Source organism: Ambystoma mexicanum, chromosome 6q, assembly GCF_040938575.1.
Source record: "Ambystoma mexicanum isolate Mex_15411 chromosome 6q, UKY_AmexF1_1, whole genome shotgun sequence".
Classification (NCBI taxonomy): Eukaryota; Metazoa; Chordata; class Amphibia; order Caudata; family Ambystomatidae; genus Ambystoma; species Ambystoma mexicanum.
This window is the reverse complement of record NC_090937.1, coordinates 1,630,107,036-1,630,118,947: the sequence shown is the minus strand read 5'-3', so window position 1 is coordinate 1,630,118,947 and position 11,912 is coordinate 1,630,107,036. Positions and strand designations below refer to the sequence as shown.

The 11,912-nt window shown below is 50.2% G+C and overlaps 4 non-coding genes across 4 annotated transcripts; all 4 read right to left on the bottom strand.

Annotated features, from left to right (window-relative positions):
* Positions 1-312: 312 nt before the first annotated feature.
* TRNAG-UCC (transfer RNA glycine (anticodon UCC)) lies at positions 313-384 on the bottom strand. The gene has a single exon. It is a non-coding gene; the product is annotated as a tRNA-Gly (tRNA).
* A 1,577-nt stretch (positions 385-1,961) lies between these two features.
* Positions 1,962-2,033, bottom strand: TRNAM-CAU (transfer RNA methionine (anticodon CAU)). Its single transcript has one exon. It is a non-coding gene; the product is annotated as a tRNA-Met (tRNA).
* Positions 2,034-5,329: 3,296 nt separating this feature from the next.
* Positions 5,330-5,401, bottom strand: TRNAG-UCC (transfer RNA glycine (anticodon UCC)). The gene has a single exon. It is a non-coding gene; the product is annotated as a tRNA-Gly (tRNA).
* Positions 5,402-11,614: 6,213 nt separating this feature from the next.
* On the bottom strand, positions 11,615-11,686 carry TRNAG-UCC (transfer RNA glycine (anticodon UCC)). Its single transcript has one exon. It is a non-coding gene; the product is annotated as a tRNA-Gly (tRNA).
* Between the last annotated feature and the right edge of the window lie 226 nt (positions 11,687-11,912).

Sequence of the window (11,912 nt, the reverse complement as noted above, 5' to 3'; positions counted from 1 at the left end):
GGTTTACAGGATGAGAGAGATCCTGAAACCTCACTCTAATAGGCTGAGGTGCTGTGCTCGGTGGCCTGCTGGGACCTTTGCCCGTCAGGGCAAGGCGAATAGGCCTTTGTCAGGCCTTCGTCAGGGCTTTGTCGGGGAGGGGCCAGGAGCCCTGCTCGCTTCAAACCCCTCACCGATAGACAGTTGCAGAAACTAGGTTGCAAGAACCTTTCCTGGATGGGGTTTTGATTTTCGCGAAAAGTGTGTCAGCTTTGCTTTCAGCATGAGTCTGATTTCCCAAAAATGCATTTTGAACAATTTAAAGATTTGATCTGCGTTGGCCGGGAATCGAACCCGGGTCAACTGCTTGGAAGGCAGCTATGCTCACCACTATACCACCAACGCCTGCCTGTCTGAGCTCTCTGATGGAGCGCCCCTTAGAAATAAGAATAAGTCATTGGCTGGGAATGAAAAAAGCTTGCGTTTGACGCAGAAGCAGTTCGCATCATGAGGTCTTGCCGGTCAGCCCAACATTTCCCCGGGACCCCTTAAAAAAGGAGCTTGGTTTTAAGTTTGGTTTGATTGAACAGTACATTTTGTTGGCTGGGCTGGGACCCTTTCCTATTTAGCGCAAGAGTGGAACGAGGCAGCAAGTTCAAGGAATGACATTGCATCCAGGCACTTACAGCTCTTTGTGCCCTAATGCCATGACACAAAAACATAATTTGAAAAAACTTAGCAGAGGATGGTTTCGATCCATCGACCTCTGGGTTATGGGCCCAGCATGCTTCCGCTGCGCCACTCTGCTGGATGGAGAACAAGAGCTTTTCTGGGCTTTTACAGCCTACAAACCGACAACCCTAGACCCAGTTTCGAGTGAAGCGGGCAGTATCCCTTACAAAGCCAAACAACCTGCAACCACGCACTCCCATCCCATGGCCTTTTGCAGACAGGCCTCATTTCTCTAGCTCACACCCTAACTGCCAACACCCCTTCCCCTTCTCTCTCTGTCTCTCTCTCTCTGTCTCTCTCTCTCATTCTCTCTCTCTCGCAAATAGATGCTTTACTTCCCAGGTGCAACAAAACAAGCCTTCTCGAGCTGGCAGATATGGGAAGGAAGGAAGGAAGGGCCAGTTTGGAAACTCAACTCAATTACCATAAATCCCCTGCTAAGGGTTATGGGAGGGAGGAATGAAGGAACTTTGATTCAGGGAAAGGGCTGCTGCTGCTCCAGCATGTGAGGAGCGCAGCCACACGTTTCACCTTCCTCAGTATGTTGGTTTACAGGATGAGAGAGATCCTGAAACCTCACTCTAATAGGCTGAGGTGCTGTGCTCGGTGGCCTGCTGGGACCTTTGCCCGTCAGGGCAAGGCGAATAGGCCTTCGTCAGGGCTTTGTCGGGGAGGGGCCAGGAGCCCTGCTCGCTTCAATCCCCTCACCGATAGACAGTTGCGGAAACTAGGATGCAAGAACCTTTCCTGGATGGGGTTTTGATTTTCGCGAAAAGTGTGTCAGCTTTGCTTTCAGCATGAGTCTGATTTCCCAAAAATGCATTTTGAACAATTTAAAGATTTGATCTGCGTTGGCCGGGAATCGAACCCGGGTCAACTGCTTGGAAGGCGGCTATGCTCACCACTATACCACCAACGCCTGCCTGTCTTGGCTATCTGATGGAGCGCCCCTTAGAAATAAGAATAAGTCATTGGCTGGGAATGAAAAAAGCTTGCGTTTGACGCAGAAGCAGTTCGCATCATGAGGTCTTGCCGGTCAGCCCAACATTTCCCCGGGACCCCTTAAAAAAGGAGCTTGGTTTTAAGTTTGGTTTGATTGAACAGTACATTTTGTTGGCTGGGCTGGGACCCTCTCCTATTTAGCGCAAGAGTGGAACGAGGCAGCAAGTTCAAGGAATGACATTGCATCCAGGCACTTACAGCTCTTTGTGCCATAATGCCATGACACAAAAACATAATTTGAAAAAATTTAGCAGAGGATGGTTTCGATCCATCGACCTCTGGGTTATGGGCCCAGCACGCTTCCACTGCGCCACTCTGCTGGTTGGAGAACAAGAGCTTTTCTGGGCTTTTACAGCCTACAAACCGACAACCCTAGACCCAGTTTCGAGTGAAGCGGGCAGTAGGCCTTACAAAGCCAAACAACCTGCAACCACGCACTCCCATCCCATGGCCTTTTGCAGACAGGCCTCATTTCTCTAGCTCACACCCTAACTGCCAACACCCCTTCCCCTTCTCTCTCTGTCTCTCTCTCTCTGTCTCTCTCTCTCATTCTCTCTCTCTCGCAAGTAGATACTTTACTTCCCAGGTGCAACAAAACAAGCCTTCTCGAGCTGGCAGATATGGGAAGGAAGGAAGGAAGGGCCAGTTTGGAAACTCAACTCAATTACCATAAATCCCCTGCTAAGGGTTATGGGGGGGAGGAATGAAGGAACTTTGCTTCAGGGAAAGGGCTGCTGCTGCTTCAGCATGTGAGGAGCGCAGCCACACGTTTCACCTTCCTCAGTATGTTGGTTTACAGGATGAGAGAGATCCTGAAACCTCACTCTAATAGGCTGAGGTGCTGTGCTCGGTGGCCTGCTGGGACCTTTGCCCGTCAGGGCAAGGCGAATAGGCCTTTGTCAGGCCTTCGTCAGGGCTTTGTCGGGGAGGGGCCAGGAGCCCTGCTCGCTTCAATCCCCTCACCGATAGACAGTTGCGGAAACTAGGATGCAAGAACCTTTCCTGGATGGGGTTTTGATTTTCGCGAAAAGTGTGTCAGCTTTGCTTTCAGCATGAGTCTGATTTCCCAAAAATGCATTTTGAACAATTTAAAGATTTGATCTGCGTTGGCCGGGAATCGAACCCAGGTCAACTGCTTGGAAGGCAGCTATGCTCACCACTATACCACCAACGCCTGCCTGTCTGGGCTATGTGATGGAGCGCCCCTTAGAAATAAGAATAAGTCTTTGGCTGGGAATGAAAAAAGCTTGCGTTTGACGCAGAAGCAGTTCGCATCATGAGGTCTTGCCGGTCAGCCCAACATTTCCCCGGGACCCCTTAAAAAAGGAGCTTGGTTTTAAGTTTGGTTTGATTGAACAGTACATTTTGTTGGCTGGGCTGGGACCCTCTCCTATTTAGCGCAAGAGTGGAACGAGGCAGCAAGTTCAAGGAATGACATTGCATCCAGGCACTTACAGCTCTTTGTGCCCTAATGCCATGACACAAAAACATAATTTGAAAAAATTTAGCAGAGGATGGTTTCGATCCATCGACCTCTGGGTTATGGGCCCAGCACGCTTCCGCTGCGCCACTCTGCTGGTTGGAGAACAAGAGCTTTTCTGGGCTTTTACAGCCTACAAACCGACAACCCTAGACCCAGTTTCGAGTGAAGCGGGCAGTAGGCCTTACAAAGCCAAACAACCTGCAACCACGCACTCCCATCCCATGGCCTTTTGCAGACAGGCCTCATTTCTCTAGCTCACACCCTAACTGCCAACACCCCTTCCCCTTCTCTCTCTGTCTCTCTCTCTCTGTCTCTCTCTCTCATTCTCTCTCTCTCGCAAGTAGATACTTTACTTCCCAGGTGCAACAAAACAAGCCTTCTCGAGCTGGCAGATATGGGAAGGAAGGAAGGAAGGGCCAGTTTGGAAACTCAACTCAATTACCATAAATCCCCTGCTAAGGGTTATGGGGGGGAGGAATGAAGGAACTTTGCTTCAGGGAAAGGGCTGCTGCTGCTTCAGCATGTGAGGAGCGCAGCCACACGTTTCACCTTCCTCAGTATGTTGGTTTACAGGATGAGAGAGATCCTGAAACCTCACTCTAATAGGCTGAGGTGCTGTGCTCGGTGGCCTGCTGGGACCTTTGCCCGTCAGGGCAAGGCGAATAGGCCTTTGTCAGGCCTTCGTCAGGGCTTTGTCGGGGAGGGGCCAGGAGCCCTGCTCGCTTCAATCCCCTCACCGATAGACAGTTGCAGAAACTAGGATGCAAGAACCTTTCCTGGATGGGGTTTTGATTTTCGCGAAAAGTGTGTCAGCTTTGCTTTCAGCATGAGTCTGATTTCCAAAAAATGCATTTTGAACAATTTAAAGATTTGATCTGCGTTGGCCGGGAATTGAACCCAGGTCAACTGCTTGGAAGGCAGCTATGCTCACCACTATACCACCAACGCCTGCCTGTCTGGGCTCTCTGATGGAGCGCCCCTTAGAAATAAGAATAAGTCATTGGCTGGGAATGAAAAAAGCTTGCGTTTGACGCAGAAGCAGTTCGCATCATGAGGTCTTGCCGGTCAGCCCAACATTTCCCCGGGACCCCTTAAAAAAGGAGCTTGGTTTTAAGTTTGGTTTGATTGAACAGTACATTTTGTTGGCTGGGCTGGGACCCTCTCCTATTTAGCGCAAGAGTGGAACGAGGCAGCAAGTTCAAGGAATGACATTGCATCCAGGCACTTACAGCTCTTTGTGCCCTAATGCCATGACACAAAAACATAATTTGAAAAAACTTAGCAGAGGATGGTTTCGTTCCATCGACCTCTGGGTTATGGGACCAGCACGCTTCCGCTGTGCCACTCTGCTGGTTGGAGAACAAGAGCTTTTCGGGGCTTTTACAGCCTACAAACCGACAACCCTAGACCCAGTTTCGAGCGAAGCGGGCAGTAGGCCTTACAAAGCCAAACAACCTGCAACCACGCACTCCCATCCCATGGCCTTTTGCAGACAGGCCTCATTTCTCTAGCTCACACCCTAACTGCCAACACCCCTTCCCCTTCTCTCACTGTCTCTCTCTCTCTGTCTCTCTCTCTCATTCTCTCTCTCTCGCAAATAGATACTTTACTTCCCAGGTGCAACAAAACAAGCCTTCTCGAGCTGGCAGATATGGGAAGGAAGGAAGGAAGGGCCAGTTTGGAAACTCAACTCAATTACCATAAATCCCCTGCTAAGGGTTATGGGAGGGAGGAATGAAGGAACTTTGCTTCAGGGAAAGGGCTGCTGCTGCTTCAGCATGTGAGGAGCGCAGCCACACGTTTCACCTTCCTCAGTATGTTGGTTTACAGGATGAGAGAGATCCTGAAACCTCACTCTAATAGGCTGAGGTGCTGTGCTCGGTGGCCTGCTGGGACCTTTGCCCGTCAGGGCAAGGCGAATAGGCCTTTGTCAGGCCTTCGTCAGGGCTTTGTCGGGCAGGGGCCAGGAGCCCTGCTCGCTTCAATCCCCTCACCGATAGACAGTTGCAGAAACTAGGATGCAAGAACATTTCCTGGATGGGGTTTTGATTTTCGCGAAAAGTGTGTCAGCTTTGCTTTCAGCATGAGTCTGATTTCCCAAAAATGCATTTTGAACAATTTAAAGATTTGATCTGCGTTGGCCGGGAATCGAACCCGGGTCAACTGCTTGGAAGGCAGCTATGCTCACCACTATACCACCAACGCCTGCCTGTCTGGGCTATCTGATGGAGCGCCCCTTAGAAATAAGAATAAGTCATTGGCTGGGAATGAAAAAAGCTTGCGTTTGACGCAGAAGCAGTTCGCATCATGAGGTCTTGCCGGTCAGCCCAACATTTCCCCGGGACCCCTTAAAAAAGGAGCTTGGTTTTAAGTTTGGTTTGATTGAACAGTACATTTTGTTGGCTGGGCTGGGACCCTCTCCTATTTAGCGCAAGAGTGGAACGAGGCAGCAAGTTCAAGGAATGACATTGCATCCAGGCACTTACAGCTCTTTGTGCCCTAATGCCATGACACAAAAACATAATTTGAAAAAATTTAGCAGAGGATGGTTTCGATCCATCGACCTCTGGGTTATGGGCCCAGCACGCTTCCGCTGCGCCTCTCTGCTGGTTGGAGAACAAGAGCTTTTCTGGGCTTTTACAGCCTACAAACCGACAACCCTAGACCCAGTTTCGAGTGAAGCGGGCAGTAGGCCTTACAAAGCCAAACAACCTGCAACCACGCACTCCCATCCCATGGCCTTTTGCAGACAGGCCTCATTTCTCTAGCTCACACCCTAACTGCCAACACCCCTTCCCCTTCTCTCTCTGTCTCTCTCTCTCTGTCTCTCTCTCTCATTCTCTCTCTCTCGCAAGTAGATACTTTACTTCCCAGGTGCAACAAAACAAGCCTTCTCGAGCTGGCAGATATGGGAAGGAAGGAAGGAAGGGCCAGTTTGGAAACTCAACTCAGTTACCATAAATCCCCTGCTAAGGGTTATGGGGGGGAGGAATGAAGGAACTTTGCTTCAGGGAAAGGGCTGCTGCTGCTTCAGCATGTGAGGAGCGCAGCCACACGTTTCACCTTCCTCAGTATGTTGGTTTACAGGATGAGAGAGATCCTGAAACCTCACTCTAATAGGCTGAGGTGCTGTGCTCGGTGGCCTGCTGGGACCTTTGCCCGTCAGGGCAAGGCGAATAGGCCTTTGTCAGGCCTTCGTCAGGGCTTTGTCGGGGAGGGGCCAGGAGCCCTGCTCGCTTCAATCCCCTCACCGATAGACAGTTGCAGAAACTAGGATGCAAGAACCTTTCCTGGATGGGGTTTTGATTTTCGCGAAAAGTGTGTCAGCTTTGCTTTCAGCATGAGTCTGATTTCCAAAAAATGCATTTTGAACAATTTAAAGATTTGATCTGCGTTGGCCGTTAATCGAACCTGGGTCAACTGCTTGGAAGGCAGCTATGCTCACCACTATACCACCAACACCTGCCTGTCTGGGCTCTCTGATGGAGCGCCCCTTAGAAATAAGAATAAGTCATTGGCTGGGAATGAAAAAAGCTTGCGTTTGACGCAGAAGCAGTTCGCATCATGAGGTCTTGCCGGTCAGCCCAACATTTCCCCGGGACCCCTTAAAAAAGGAGCTTGGTTTTAAGTTTGGTTTGATTGAACAGTACATTTTGTTGGCTGGGCTGGGACCCTCTCCTATTTAGTGCAAGAGTGGAACGAGGCAGCAAGTTCAAGGAATGACATTGCATCCAGGCACTTACAGCTCTTTGTGCCCTAATGCCATGACACAAAAACATAATTTGAAAAAACTTAGCAGAGGATGGTTTCGTTCCATCGACCTCTGGGTTATGGGCCCAGCACGCTTCCGCTGTGCCACTCTGCTGGTTGGAGAACAAGAGCTTTTCTGGGCTTTTACAGCCTACAAACCGACAACCCTAGACCCAGTTTCGAGTGAAGCGGGCAGTAGGCCTTACAAAGCCAAACAACCTGCAACCACGCACTCCCATCCCATGGCCTTTTGCAGACAGGCCTCATTTCTCTAGCTCACACCCTAACTGCCAACACCCCTTCCCCTTCTCTCTCTGTCTCTCTCTCTCTGTCTCTCTCTCTCATTCTCTCTCTCTCGCAAATAGATACTTTACTTCCCAGGTGCAACAAAACAAGCCTTCTCGAGCTGGCAGATATGGGAAGGAAGGAAGGAAGGGCCAGTTTGGAAACTCAACTCAATTACCATAAATCCCCTGCTAAGGGTTATGGGAGGGAGGAATGAAGGAACTTTGCTTCAGGGAAAGGGCTGCTGCTGCTTCAGCATGTGAGGAGCGCAGCCACACGTTTCACCTTCCTCAGTATGTTGGTTTACAGGATGAGAGAGATCCTGAAACCTCACTCTAATAGGCTGAGGTGCTGTGCTCGGTGGCCTGCTGGGACCTTTGCCCGTCAGGGCAAGGCGAATAGGCCTTTGTCAGGCCTTCGTCAGGGCTTTGTCGGGGAGGGGCCAGGAGCCCTGCTCGCTTCAATCCCCTCACCGATAGACAGTTGCAGAAACTAGGATGCAAGAACCTTTCCTGGATGGGGTTTTGATTTTCACGAAAAGTGTGTCAGCTTTGCTTTCAGCATGAGTCTGATTTCCAAAAAATGCATTTTGAACAATTTAAAGATTTGATCTGCGTTGGCCGGGAATCGAACCCGGGTCAACTGCTTGGAAGGCAGCTATGCTCACCACTATACCAGCAACGCCTGCCTGTCTGGGCTATCTGATGGAGCGCCCCTTAGAAATAAGAATAAGTCATTGGCTGGGAATGAAAAAAGCTTGCGTTTGACGCAGAAGCAGTTCGCATCATGAGGTCTTGCCGGTCAGCCCAACATTTCCCCGGGACCCCTTAAAAAAGGAGCTTGGTTTTAAGTTTGGTTTGATTGAACAGTACATTTTGTTGGCTGGGCTGGGACCCTCTCCTATTTAGCGCAAGAGTGGAACGAGGCAGCAAGTTCAAGGAATGACATTGCATCCAGGCACTTACAGCTCTTTGTGCCCTAATGCCATGACACAAAAACATAATTTGAAAAAACTTAGCAGAGGATGGTTTCGATCCATCGACCTCTGGGTTATGGGCCCAGCACGCTTCCGCTGCGCCACTCTGCTGGTTGGAGAACAAGAGCTTTTCTGGGCTTTTACAGCCTACAAACCGACAACCCTAGACCCAGTTTCGAGTGAAGCGGGCAGTAGGCCTTACAAAGCCAAACAACCTGCAACCACGCACTCCCATCCCATGGCCTTTTGCAGACAGGCCTCATTTCTCTAGCTCACACCCTAACTGCCAACACCCCTTCCCCTTCTCTCTCTGTCTCTCTCTCTCTGTCTCTCTCTCTCATTCTCTCTCTCTCGCAAATAGATACTTTACTTCCCAGGTGCAACAAAACAAGCCTTCTCGAGCTGGCAGATATGGGAAGGAAGGAAGGAAGGGCCAGTTTGGAAACTCAACTCAATTACCATAAATCCCCTGCTAAGGGTTATGGGGGGGAGGAATGAAGGAACTTTGCTTCAGGGAAAGGGCTGCTGCTGCTTCAGCATGTGAGGAGCGCAGCCACACGTTTCACCTTCCTCAGTATGTTGGTTTACAGGATGAGAGAGATCCTGAAACCTCACTCTAATAGGCTGAGGTGCTGTGCTCGGTGGCCTGCTGGGACCTTTGCCCGTCAGGGCAAGGCGAATAGGCCTTTGTCAGGCCTTCGTCAGGGCTTTGTCGGGGAGGGGCCAGGAGCCCTGCTCGCTTCAATCCCCTCACCGATAGACAGTTGCGGAAACTAGGATGCAAGAACCTTTCCTGGATGGGGTTTTGATTTTCGCGAAAAGTGTGTCAGCTTTGCTTTCAGCATGAGTCTGATTTCCCAAAAATGCATTTTGAACAATTTAAAGATTTGATCTGCGTTGGCCGGGAATCGAACCCAGGTCAACTGCTTGGAAGGCAGCTATGCTCACCACTATACCACCAACGCCTGCCTGTCTGGGCTATGTGATGGAGCGCCCCTTAGAAATAAGAATAAGTCTTTGGCTGGGAATGAAAAAAGCTTGCGTTTGACGCAGAAGCAGTTCGCATCATGAGGTCTTGCCGGTCAGCCCAACATTTCCCCGGGACCCCTTAAAAAAGGAGCTTGGTTTTAAGTTTGGTTTGATTGAACAGTACATTTTGTTGGCTGGGCTGGGACCCTCTCCTATTTAGCGCAAGAGTGGAACGAGGCAGCAAGTTCAAGGAATGACATTGCATCCAGGCACTTACAGCTCTTTGTGCCCTAATGCCATGACACAAAAACATAATTTGAAAAAATTTAGCAGAGGATGGTTTCGATCCATCGACCTCTGGGTTATGGGCCCAGCACGCTTCCGCTGCGCCACTCTGCTGGTTGGAGAACAAGAGCTTTTCTGGGCTTTTACAGCCTACAAACCGACAACCCTAGACCCAGTTTCGAGTGAAGCGGGCAGTAGGCCTTACAAAGCCAAACAACCTGCAACCACGCACTCCCATCCCATGGCCTTTTGCAGACAGGCCTCATTTCTCTAGCTCACACCCTAACTGCCAACACCCCTTCCCCTTCTCTCTCTGTCTCTCTCTCTCTGTCTCTCTCTCTCATTCTCTCTCTCTCGCAAGTAGATACTTTACTTCCCAGGTGCAACAAAACAAGCCTTCTCGAGCTGGCAGATATGGGAAGGAAGGAAGGAAGGGCCAGTTTGGAAACTCAACTCAATTACCATAAATCCCCTGCTAAGGGTTATGGGGGGGAGGAATGAAGGAACTTTGCTTCAGGGAAAGGGCTGCTGCTGCTTCAGCATGTGAGGAGCGCAGCCACACGTTTCACCTTCCTCAGTATGTTGGTTTACAGGATGAGAGAGATCCTGAAACCTCACTCTAATAGGCTGAGGTGCTGTGCTCGGTGGCCTGCTGGGACCTTTGCCCGTCAGGGCAAGGCGAATAGGCCTTTGTCAGGCCTTCGTCAGGGCTTTGTCGGGGAGGGGCCAGGAGCCCTGCTCGCTTCAATCCCCTCACCGATAGACAGTTGCAGAAACTAGGATGCAAGAACCTTTCCTGGATGGGGTTTTGATTTTCGCGAAAAGTGTGTCAGCTTTGCTTTCAGCATGAGTCTGATTTCCAAAAAATGCATTTTGAACAATTTAAAGATTTGATCTGCGTTGGCCGGGAATTGAACCCAGGTCAACTGCTTGGAAGGCAGCTATGCTCACCACTATACCACCAACGCCTGCCTGTCTGGGCTCTCTGATGGAGCGCCCCTTAGAAATAAGAATAAGTCATTGGCTGGGAATGAAAAAAGCTTGCGTTTGACGCAGAAGCAGTTCGCATCATGAGGTCTTGCCGGTCAGCCCAACATTTCCCCGGGACCCCTTAAAAAAGGAGCTTGGTTTTAAGTTTGGTTTGATTGAACAGTACATTTTGTTGGCTGGGCTGGGACCCTCTCCTATTTAGCGCAAGAGTGGAACGAGGCAGCAAGTTCAAGGAATGACATTGCATCCAGGCACTTACAGCTCTTTGTGCCCTAATGCCATGACACAAAAACATAATTTGAAAAAACTTAGCAGAGGATGGTTTCGTTCCATCGACCTCTGGGTTATGGGACCAGCACGCTTCCGCTGTGCCACTCTGCTGGTTGGAGAACAAGAGCTTTTCGGGGCTTTTACAGCCTACAAACCGACAACCCTAGACCCAGTTTCGAGCGAAGCGGGCAGTAGGCCTTACAAAGCCAAACAACCTGCAACCACGCACTCCCATCCCATGGCCTTTTGCAGACAGGCCTCATTTCTCTAGCTCACACCCTAACTGCCAACACCCCTTCCCCTTCTCTCACTGTCTCTCTCTCTCTGTCTCTCTCTCTCATTCTCTCTCTCTCGCAAATAGATACTTTACTTCCCAGGTGCAACAAAACAAGCCTTCTCGAGCTGGCAGATATGGGAAGGAAGGAAGGAAGGGCCAGTTTGGAAACTCAACTCAATTACCATAAATCCCCTGCTAAGGGTTATGGGAGGGAGGAATGAAGGAACTTTGCTTCAGGGAAAGGGCTGCTGCTGCTTCAGCATGTGAGGAGCGCAGCCACACGTTTCACCTTCCTCAGTATGTTGGTTTACAGGATGAGAGAGATCCTGAAACCTCACTCTAATAGGCTGAGGTGCTGTGCTCGGTGGCCTGCTGGGACCTTTGCCCGTCAGGGCAAGGCGAATAGGCCTTTGTCAGGCCTTCGTCAGGGCTTTGTCGGGCAGGGGCCAGGAGCCCTGCTCGCTTCAATCCCCTCACCGATAGACAGTTGCAGAAACTAGGATGCAAGAACATTTCCTGGATGGGGTTTTGATTTTCGCGAAAAGTGTGTCAGCTTTGCTTTCAGCATGAGTCTGATTTCCCAAAAATGCATTTTGAACAATTTAAAGATTTGATCTGCGTTGGCCGGGAATCGAACCCGGGTCAACTGCTTGGAAGGCAGCTATGCTCACCACTATACCACCAACGCCTGCCTGTCTGGGCTATCTGATGGAGCGCCCCTTAGAAATAAGAATAAGTCATTGGCTGGGAATGAAAAAAGCTTGCGTTTGACGCAGAAGCAGTTCGCATCATGAGGTCTTGCCGGTCAGCCCAACATTTCCCCGGGACCCCTTAAAAAAGGAGCTTGGTTTTAAGTTTGGTTTGATTGAACAGTACATTTTGTTGGCTGGGCTGGGACCCTCTCCTATTTAGCG